Source organism: Penaeus vannamei, chromosome 8 (genome assembly GCF_042767895.1).
Source record: "Penaeus vannamei isolate JL-2024 chromosome 8, ASM4276789v1, whole genome shotgun sequence".
NCBI lineage: Eukaryota > Metazoa > Arthropoda > Malacostraca > Decapoda > Penaeidae > Penaeus > Penaeus vannamei.
The window spans coordinates 26,358,008-26,368,007 of NC_091556.1; the positions used below are offsets into that span (position 1 = coordinate 26,358,008).

Sequence of the window (10,000 nt, forward strand, 5' to 3'; positions counted from 1 at the left end):
GTATGGTAACACATCGATATTGCCAATTGGAACTGTAGGACTGCTCGTAATCAGGGGATGCAAAACTTTGGGGCACATCTAAGTCTCATTTCATAAAACAGCATTTTGAAATTACGTTTTCTTCATTTCAACAAAGAATCGGAACTGTTTCTGCACTTAGTTTGGCGGAGCCGTTGAAAACCGTTTATAATTAATTACAGCGTATCAGAAGTACCCAGACCATCGGGAGTTAATTGATGTTGGTATCATTTTGGTTTCGTTGTTTGTTTTTTTTTTTGTGAAAAAGATGTCTCCTGTAATATGGGCTATTACACAAGACTAGTTTTATCTACACATTATCTAATAGATGCCTTTTATAATTGTACCTCTTTACACATTTGGTTGAAATCATTCTAGAATTTTTCACAGCAACAGTGTGTCCAACAGCAAGTATAGTTTCTACAATTACAGGACATGAGAGTAGAACGGAGATCACTTACAGAGGTTTCCTTAAATTGTCTTCTTGCAGGACGTTAGCGACACTTAAAGTTTACTCTGAATCTTCGAAGAAAAAATCAGCGGATTTTCCCCAATCTCTATTTTGATGAGAAATACGTGAATCTGCGGATTATCCTCAAAAATAAATAAAATAAGTTATAGTATCATAAAGAATATAATATCACTTAACTCCCCGGATTATTCACGACAGAATCAAAATATACATCAAGTAATGTACTTAAGAACGCTTCATGCAGCAAAGGATACCCACTATCCCATTTAAGAGTAAGCTTTAGCAAGTCTCAAAAATGGATACCAAAGCACCCTAAGCGATGAGAAATTGAGCATGTCAGTAATGTACCGGTGTTCCAGAAGACTACATTTTCCCCTAGCTCGGTTATGTGGCAAGATACGAAACTTCCAAAGATTTAAATGATGTCAGTTACCATGAATGAATATCGCTTGGTATATTTGTTGTGTAAATAATAATGTTTGTGATAATATATGTAAGACAGCCCGTTTTACTGTTCGACAGTTCTGGAGTATAGTAACGATGATTATACTTTCTTAACTTTTATTATTGTCAGTAAAAACAACTTATCAGAATCCTGGTTTCAGTATTCCACTAGTAGAGTCACACTTAGAACAGGTATTGGCAAAAATATTAGAACTACGTTAAAGCACAATTCCTAGGAATCTGATGACAATTAAATCAGATATCTAAAGGAACACTATTGTCTACCTTGTAGAGATGAACAGATAATTCGATCTCTGAATAGACTGATGTCACAACCAGTAAAGATTTGCATTCCTAAATTTTTTTATTGCATCCCACACTACTATTTCTTAACTTCACAGGGACCATTCCTAGAAAAGACAATAGGGAAGAAGATAAGTTTTGCGTCCTTCCGTTCAGACTGAACGGAAGGACGTTCAAAAAATTATTGCATAAATTTTTTCATGCAATTGATTGATTGCAAAAAAATGCAATCCGTGGGAAGTAAAATCCTCTAATGAGGAGTTCAGGTCTTAATGAATCTCGACGATAGGCTCATAATTGAACAGTCATACGACCGAAAAATTGTGTTAATACACTCTACAAGTGGGTACCTCCATGGATCTACTTTTCCTCCTACAAAATTCTGACCTTGAACTAACAATGCTTCTACAGTGGGACACAAAAGAAGGAAGTCATCCTAAATTCAATCAACTGAAAAAAGTGTTGGGAAAAAATGTTCCAAAACCTTTTGTCAACCAATATATCTAAGATGTCGACAATGAGAAAGTCGGCTGGAATCATAAAATCATGCAGCAGTAATTCCTTTTGAGAAAATTCGTCTCAGGCGTCTACAGCTCAAAGCACGTGCAGTATTCCCTTCAGAGAATCAAGGTAAATTGGCACTTTTTCCTCTTCACATCCGCACCCATCTACGTTGGTGGCTGAGGAGGAGAAATCTAATTTTGTCTCTCCATGGATTCCCAAAACTCCATTAACGCATCGGACTGGAGAGGAAGACATATAAATGCAAGAGAACTAGAGGTGGTTATCAAGGCACTTCGTATGGCAACCTCTCTCCAAGGTATGTTAATTCAAGTTATGTCGAACAATGTTGCAATTGTATTTTGTAAAAACCCGTTCGAAGACTAACTACATCTCACTTCGAAGGTAGAAAAAATTATTGGCCAGATGTATTATCACGTCAGACCACATCCTCAGTTGTAGAGTGGGTTTTGGATCAGGAAGTGTTTCTGAAACTCGCAGAAATGTCTGTTCATCCCCAGATACATCTTTTTGCGACACCCTCTAATCACAGAGTCAAGAGATACTTGGCAAGGACAGAGATAACCAGGAGATACAGATGCTTTTCTGGAAGACTGAAACAGATGGCAGTCAATATACATGTTTCCCCCTCCTCTGACGGAATAATGCTCCGGGTGATCAACCACTTGAGGACATACAAAGGCTTTACTGTGGGAAACACAGTCATGGACATGGGAACTTCTTTACCGATGTCCTCATCCACTACCTCTGTTAAAAGGTGCTTCAGGGAGATTCTTCACGGATGTCCTCATCCACTACCTCTGTCAGGAAAGGTGCTTCAGGAAACTTTGATGGACCGTCTCACAATGTACTCGCGTCTACACACGTTGAGTTTCTACGTACAGCCATAAGGAAAGTATTCTAACTTTTACAAGTAGAGGATCTTATAAAAGGACTTCGTCCTTCAATCATTACATAAAAATAAGATTCGTCGTGGTCTCTATAGAAAGTTCTGGATCTCTCATCAAATCGGTACTCTGTAGATACAAGCAATATTCCTTGTTTGCGTGTTTCTCAACTGTCAGCCCTCTCACGTTCTCCACTGACACGGTTTGGACCTACTAACTTGTATGTCTCTTTGGGATCTAGGATTCCTTCATGGTTAGAAAATTAATCCTCTTATGTTTTTTTTACCGAGTAGCAGCTTTGAAACTGAAGCAACCCCAGCAGATTCTAATGAGCCACTTGGGTTGTGGTCTGATTCACATAGGCCATGTTCTCAGTATGGCCAAGATAAGTAGAATTATTGAATCTGCTGATCCAGATCATGCTCCGACGGCTCATCGCGTTCGGACCTATGCTTCTTCTCTAACATTTCTAAAATCTCTGAATCTTGAAAAGGTGAAAGAAGCAGGTCACAGTGGTCGTAATGCAAATTCTGTTAATCGACACTTGACACCGCATCTACAACACGTCCCAATGTGGAAATGACTACACCACCTAACCAGTCCTCTCAGTAAGTGGGTATTGATGGTATATTTTTCTTTTTTAAACAGTTTTGATCCTAGCTCAACGTGCTAGTGCTTCACGTGCTGGACTAAAGGGGTTGGGATAAATGGGCAATGAGGCAATTGATGGCTGGGGATTGTTCTGTTCTCGAGGACCGTTGTTTATTCAATCAACGATGACTCAACTCAGTAGTATAGTCGCTACAACATTTTGTCATCAGACCTACAAAACAGATGTCTTCTTTTATCTGAACATTACACTTGAGTCACCAGGACTCTTTTGATTCATGACTAACTAGCAGGACATATCGTGGTCTCCGCGATTAGACAAAGGTCATTTCATATATTTTTTATATCTATGCTCAGATTCGTACCACTGCTCTCATTAGTTATAATAGTCCATCCTGACAACCTGAAGCAAAACCAGCTAATGAACGCAAACCAATCCTCACACGATTGGACCTATGAAGATTTCTAAGAAAATACAGTTAGTACAACTGTATAAATTAGCAACATATATCATTGCTTAACTTACTTGCCTTTGACACTGCTGGTCCATGCTTCTTTGCAATTTTGTCGGATTTGCTCCATGCCACATATCAAATTTAATGCTGCTAATTATAATATCCATTTATATCGTTATATACCCTTTTTGGTGAATTATTTTAATAACAAGACAAGGTAAATATGGGAAAAATCTTGCTTATATTATATTGGAATTGTAACAAATTTTAAATATCTAAATATGGCATCTCTACTATTTTTGTCATTGTATCGCTATTTGTATCATTTAATAAAATACAGCAGTAAAAATGTATGAGACGGCTCAGTTAACGTTTTTTAATTTGTTAAAATTATAAAGGAAAGTTACACACATTGTAAGACTGCATCAAATATAAAAGGAAAAACGTGAAAGCCCCATTTGATATATTTTCAAATGTTAATTTCGTTGTTTCCTACAATTTATTATTTTCTATTCACAAACATTAGGACTGCCTTTATTTCTGTCATTACTTGTCAGGACTGTCTTTAATATGTTCTTATGCAAATTTTCCTCCATTAAAGAGTAGTCCACTTTTAAAATAACAAGAAAAGCTTCAAGTCCTCTTTTGATAAAATTATCAAATGTTAATTGACCTGTCATACAGTTTTATATAAAAAAAAAAAAAAAATACAAATGGCAATACAATGCCAATAAAAGTAAAGATGCCACATCACATTCAGATATCAAAAATTTGTAAAATTACCTATATAATATAAGCAAGATTTACCTTGTCATGTTATAAGAATAGATCATCAAAAAAAGGTGTATATATATAACAATATAAATGTTTATAATAATTAGCACCATTAAATTTGAGATGAGGAAACGGAGCAAAGTCGTGAATACCGCCCAAGGACTTTAAGTAAAAAGGTTCATTTCCTGTCCTTGCTATTATGAGCTGTAGGACAATAGAGGTAGAAGTTAGAATGCTTGTTATATCAACAATGCAAGTGTTTACTCTGAGAGAGAAGGCTTTAGATGCCAATTTTGCAAAACTGATATGATTAACATTATCTGACTGGACACTGAATTTTCAGTTATACACCCAGTAAGATGAACTGGTCGAAAACAAAGCCCAAAACTGAACCATAAACCTCCTGGCATGGAGACTCTCGGAGCTCTAAAATACCATATCTTGTGAAAGGAAACAATCAGACAGCATAAACTACTATTTTTTTAATTCTTAAATTGCATATAAAATAGCTGCAAGGATATATGGATATAAAAAGTAAATAACAAAAGGTCATAAAGACAAAAATTTGAGATGGTTATTTGATTCCTGTTTTAGAGACACCTTTTGAGGCATATCTTTAAGATAATTACACTTGTTTCTATAATACAAAATCCTGAAAAAACTTCAAGTACATACTTTTACATACATGGCTTTTATAATCCCCTATCATGGCTCCCATATCTTAAAGAGAAAAAAAACAGTCCTGGCACAATATTAATTGTGAATATATGAGATTATAAATACAAAGTATTATCTGTATATACCATTTATAAAAGAAATGTAAATCATAAATCTTTCAAGTTACTGTAAAATAACAAAATATACAATGTAAGCTGCCAAAGTATACCTTAAATTGAATGAAAAGTGACTAGAACATATACAAAGAAGCTTTGCAATTAATTACTATTGTTACTCCTTCAACCATTTCATTTTACTTTGATGGATTTCTATAATGTCTGAACTATACAAGACATAATGAAGGCAAATTTAATTTCTCAGACTCAGCAAGTTTAATAAAATATAGGTCACTAAGTACTTCAAAACCAATAGCACCACTCTGTACTAATGAAAATCCTACTTTTGCAACTGACAAACTAAGCCCCGCCTATTAACCTTCATTCATTGCAAATATTTTTTTTCTGGTTTATTTTCCAATTACCTTTACCAATGTCATTGTTATTGAACAATACTGCACACACTAAGGGGCTAAGCTAATAACAATGAATTTAGCCAATGAGGGTGCACTGTAACATATTACATATACCTAGATATAAACTATTTGTCTGATTTATTCAATATTGTTATAATTACCAGAAGTAAACAAAAGATCCACTCCTTCAAGTATGATAAAGTTTTCCATAGCATAAACAGCCATCAGAATACTCCGTGGAAAAAAGTAAATTTCATTTTTGGTTTCAAAAGGCTAAATGGAGTAGTGCTACCTGCCTTATATGTACCTTTGATGAGAACAAAAACAATAAAGTTCCCATAAGCTATGAACATGTAAGAAATAAATCAGAGTTAACAAAAGCTCCAGCCAAGGCCAGCTCGAATGGAATGCTGTTTGAGTACTGCAAAATAATTCATCTGTTTAGGTAAACAAAAAAAATAATAATCAATTTGTAATGACAATAAAAAAGAGATAAAAAAATGCAGTCAAGTAAAAACAAAGATGCAATTTGTAATAAAAGCCTTGCATTATCCATGTGTTAATTTGCACCAGTAATTATAATAATACCCATTGGCATTTCAGCAAACACTATAAAAATGAAACGTGAAAATATAACAATACATACTATTTCAATCACATGAAAATTATAAATTTATAAATGGAAATCCAAAATGTAATGTAAGGAATACATTAGATAGTAATTTTAATCATAATTATTATTATTCATATGCCACTTACTGTCTGATATAGGCTAAAACTAATAGTAATAATAACAGTAATAATGATGATAATAATAATGTTATATGAAATGTTAAATCCCATAATTCTAATGACAAAATGTTCATATAATCAAAAGTTTGATTCCATACTACATGCAGGAATCAACACATTTATGGTTTCTGTCTGTTATTTAAATCCGTGAGTCAAGGTGTATAGATGCCTGAATACAGGTTCAAGCATAACAATGAATTATACAAATTATTCTGTCATAAAATTTCTCTTTGTGTCAAATTCTGAGCTGAAAGAGAATAAAGGTCAATATCAATCCTCTTCAGTGGCATCTACAGATGAAGCAAGATGCCATTCATGGTGTTCACCGTTTACATACACCCACAGGGTGAAATGTGTAGATGCCTTGCATGCAGGATCAAAACCTCCCATGGATTATATAAAGTATCTCCAGCAGGCTAAATTACAATTACTCTTTTCCATTCTCATAAAATCTGGTCACTATAATACAAATATACTACTAAAGCTGCTCACACACGAGGATGAATTCATATAAATGAATACCTATCCACATCAGTATTCACTTCTTGAGACTTTATTTAAAGAGTAATATTTGAAAAAAAAGAATAATCTAAAACAAATAAACAGTTACTATATATAAAATAATATACTTTACCAAAAAATCTAAAAACATTATGGCACATTCAATAAGGAACTATGGAAGCACACAGCAAATAAAATAATTACTAATAATTTCTACATACAAGTAATCAAAACAAAACAATTTTTCTACATTATTGCACAATGTATGGCATTATGGTGTTTTATATTTATAATAATGATATTGATAATTTTTTTTTTTACTAAATCTAAAAAAAAAAAAAACAAGTGAAGGAGTATGTCGCCATTCCTGTAAAGTCCAAATACATGCCTCCATCTGTTTCAGAGATTTAAATTACACAATACAACTAGAAACTCAGATTAGCCAATGCTACCAGGATGCCATGTCCACTATGTTTTTAGTTTACTAGTTTACTAATCATGTTTACACAGAGATGATTCCACAAGAGCTAAGTCACAAAGAAGTCAATTAAAAGTCCTACTATTGCACCTGGTTTCTCTTTCCCTTGATGTTCAGAAGAATTTTATTTTATCTTTTATTGCTAGTATCATTTTACTGACATTATATTAATCATAATGTTGACAGTAATAATAATAACAGTATATATATTTAAGGGATGGGAAAATCAGGTGAGGTTATATAGTGCCTACTCCTTGGTTACTGAGCACTTGTGAAGTCACCTATGTGTAAACAAAATTCATAAAACAAAAATACAGTGGATATAACTATTCAGCAGCAAAGAGTTGATTATATTAGTGATTACTTTCCAAAGGATATTATAGTCGCATTATAGTAAAAAAAAAAAAAAAACTGCTTGTGTTACGGAATGATGCAATTAACAATGGTCCCTTAAAAGCCCTTGTCTTGAATTTCATTTTACCAAACATTTATATAACAACTTGCAAATATCAGAAAGTTAACTAAAATCAAATCAGAAGAAAAATGAAATTGGAAGACTGGGTACAATAAAAAAAATCTAATTTCTTCAAACAGTTGCATATACCTAAATACCATTTAACTTTACTGGCTTTTTAAGCACTACACAACAGATGAATCAGTTACATGCAAGACACAATTAGTGAATAGGACTAAACTGTGTTCTTTGTTTACACATGAGAGATTTGGTCTGACATTATGGGAAATTGCAATGAGAGGTTCTACTAAAAGTACTGTAATCACCTGTAGTGGTTGGGGTCCACATGTGCATATTCATCAAACAGTCAGATAATGCTCACAGTAGCAAATGGCAACAGGAACAACTGTATAGTAAAGATTAAACACCTGCTAAGCCTTCTGCACAAATATTCAACTCAACCCTTTGGAAAGGCATTATCATTTTATTCATAAATTGCACTGGATTTCCATAGCAATCTTTAAGATTCACACTAGGTACCTACAGTACATGGAAAAAGTCTGAGGAAATCTTGAGCTTTCTAATGAGTGGTTGGATATCCATTTACTTTCCACATTTATTAGCCAGCCATATGCTCACATCTTCAAATACAATGATGGTGCATGAGATATCATAGAGCAGACATTTAATATCAGCCTTTTTCACTCTCATGCCTCTGTTACTGTTTTCTGCCCAAACCAAAGAATAGTTACAAGTATCTTACCCAGCAAGCAAAATCATTTCTTTGCCTGATGGAGGATAAATATTGATGAAGGATATTTGCGACTATGCAACAAAGAGCAAACCAGTAATTTTGAGCATACTTTCAAATCAGACTAAGCCTCAGATTAAGCTCCACTTATAATCTAAAAGAAAAGCATTCAGAAATCCACACAAAATAACCAAATGGTGATGGGAAATCACACTGTCTGCTGTTGTTTTCTTTTGTGAATTTTGTTTGCACACATATGGCTCTACAAGTGCTCAGCCACCAAGGAGCCAATTAGCAAGCCTATTTATTTTTAACTAAACTCTCCTTTCCTTGAGTTTTCAGGATAAATATTTTTATTTTAATGCAATCAATATCAATGTTGACATAATGATTTCTATAATGTTATCAATAATGCTAATAGCAATAAAAAATATATTTTTTAATGAAAATCAAGGAAAAGGGTAAAAAGGTGATCAGGGTAGAATTAGTGACCAACTGCTTGGTGATTAAGCACTTTTGGAGCCATCCATCTTAACCCATTGGCGCCGGGTGTCACGTACGTACATGCCATGGCTGTTGTGGACCAAACGCCGGGGGCATCATGCCATGCCCATTCCCGTGCTACTGGCTCGTTGGACGGAGGTTGTTTTTCTCCACTAGTAGCGGCTTCATTTATATGGTAAAGATGGCACCTAAAGTGAAGGTAAACCTTCAAAATTTTAATATTTTTATAAATTTTTGAAAAATCAAAGCTTTTAGGTGCTATATGTCGCTCGCAAACTACCGATTGAGCCGGGCGCAAACAGGGGAAACTGCCAGTGCGTGCCAACAAGCCGGTGCATACGTAAACCTTACAAAATTTTTACCCGTCGCTGATGGGTTAAAGACATATTAAAAAAGATGACACTCTGGACTTGAAATGTATTCTTGCCATCCTGTCAACAGTGGGTTAAGTTTCTATGGAGTGAAATTTACTTTAAGGCATATTCTTGACTTTTGCATATATATTGAGCTTCCCAGCACACTCACATATATCCGCAGGCTCCCTAGAGGTAAGAATGCAAGCCTTCTGTAACTGAATAAGGTCCTTGTAACTTCCTCTGTGATGTAAACAGTAAAGGAATCAAAAGAAATAAAGAAAAAAAATAGTGGATCATAATCAAGTAACACATCAATCTCTCCTATAATGTCCCATACAGCAACATTGCTTTTTACAGTCTTGCATACTCGAGCATGTGGTAGGCTGGTACACATAGCAAGTCAGTGGACACAAACCACTGTGTGGAAAAGGCCTGAGAGTTTTCATACTTTCCATGGTTCTGTATGTGGAAATCATTTGTTAAAATATATT

The 10,000-nt window shown here is 34.4% G+C and overlaps 1 protein-coding gene across 1 annotated transcript in view; it reads right to left on the bottom strand.

Annotated features, from left to right (window-relative positions):
• Positions 1 to 4,953: 4,953 nt before the first annotated feature.
• LOC113812308 (glucoside xylosyltransferase 2) overlaps positions 4,954 to 10,000 on the bottom strand; it is a gene marked incomplete at its 5' end in the record, with an annotated part of 8,040 nt that continues 2,993 nt past the window's right edge. Inside the window, 1 exon segment of the mRNA XM_070124473.1 lies at positions 4,954 to 10,000. This exon segment is cut by the window's right edge and continues 715 nt beyond it.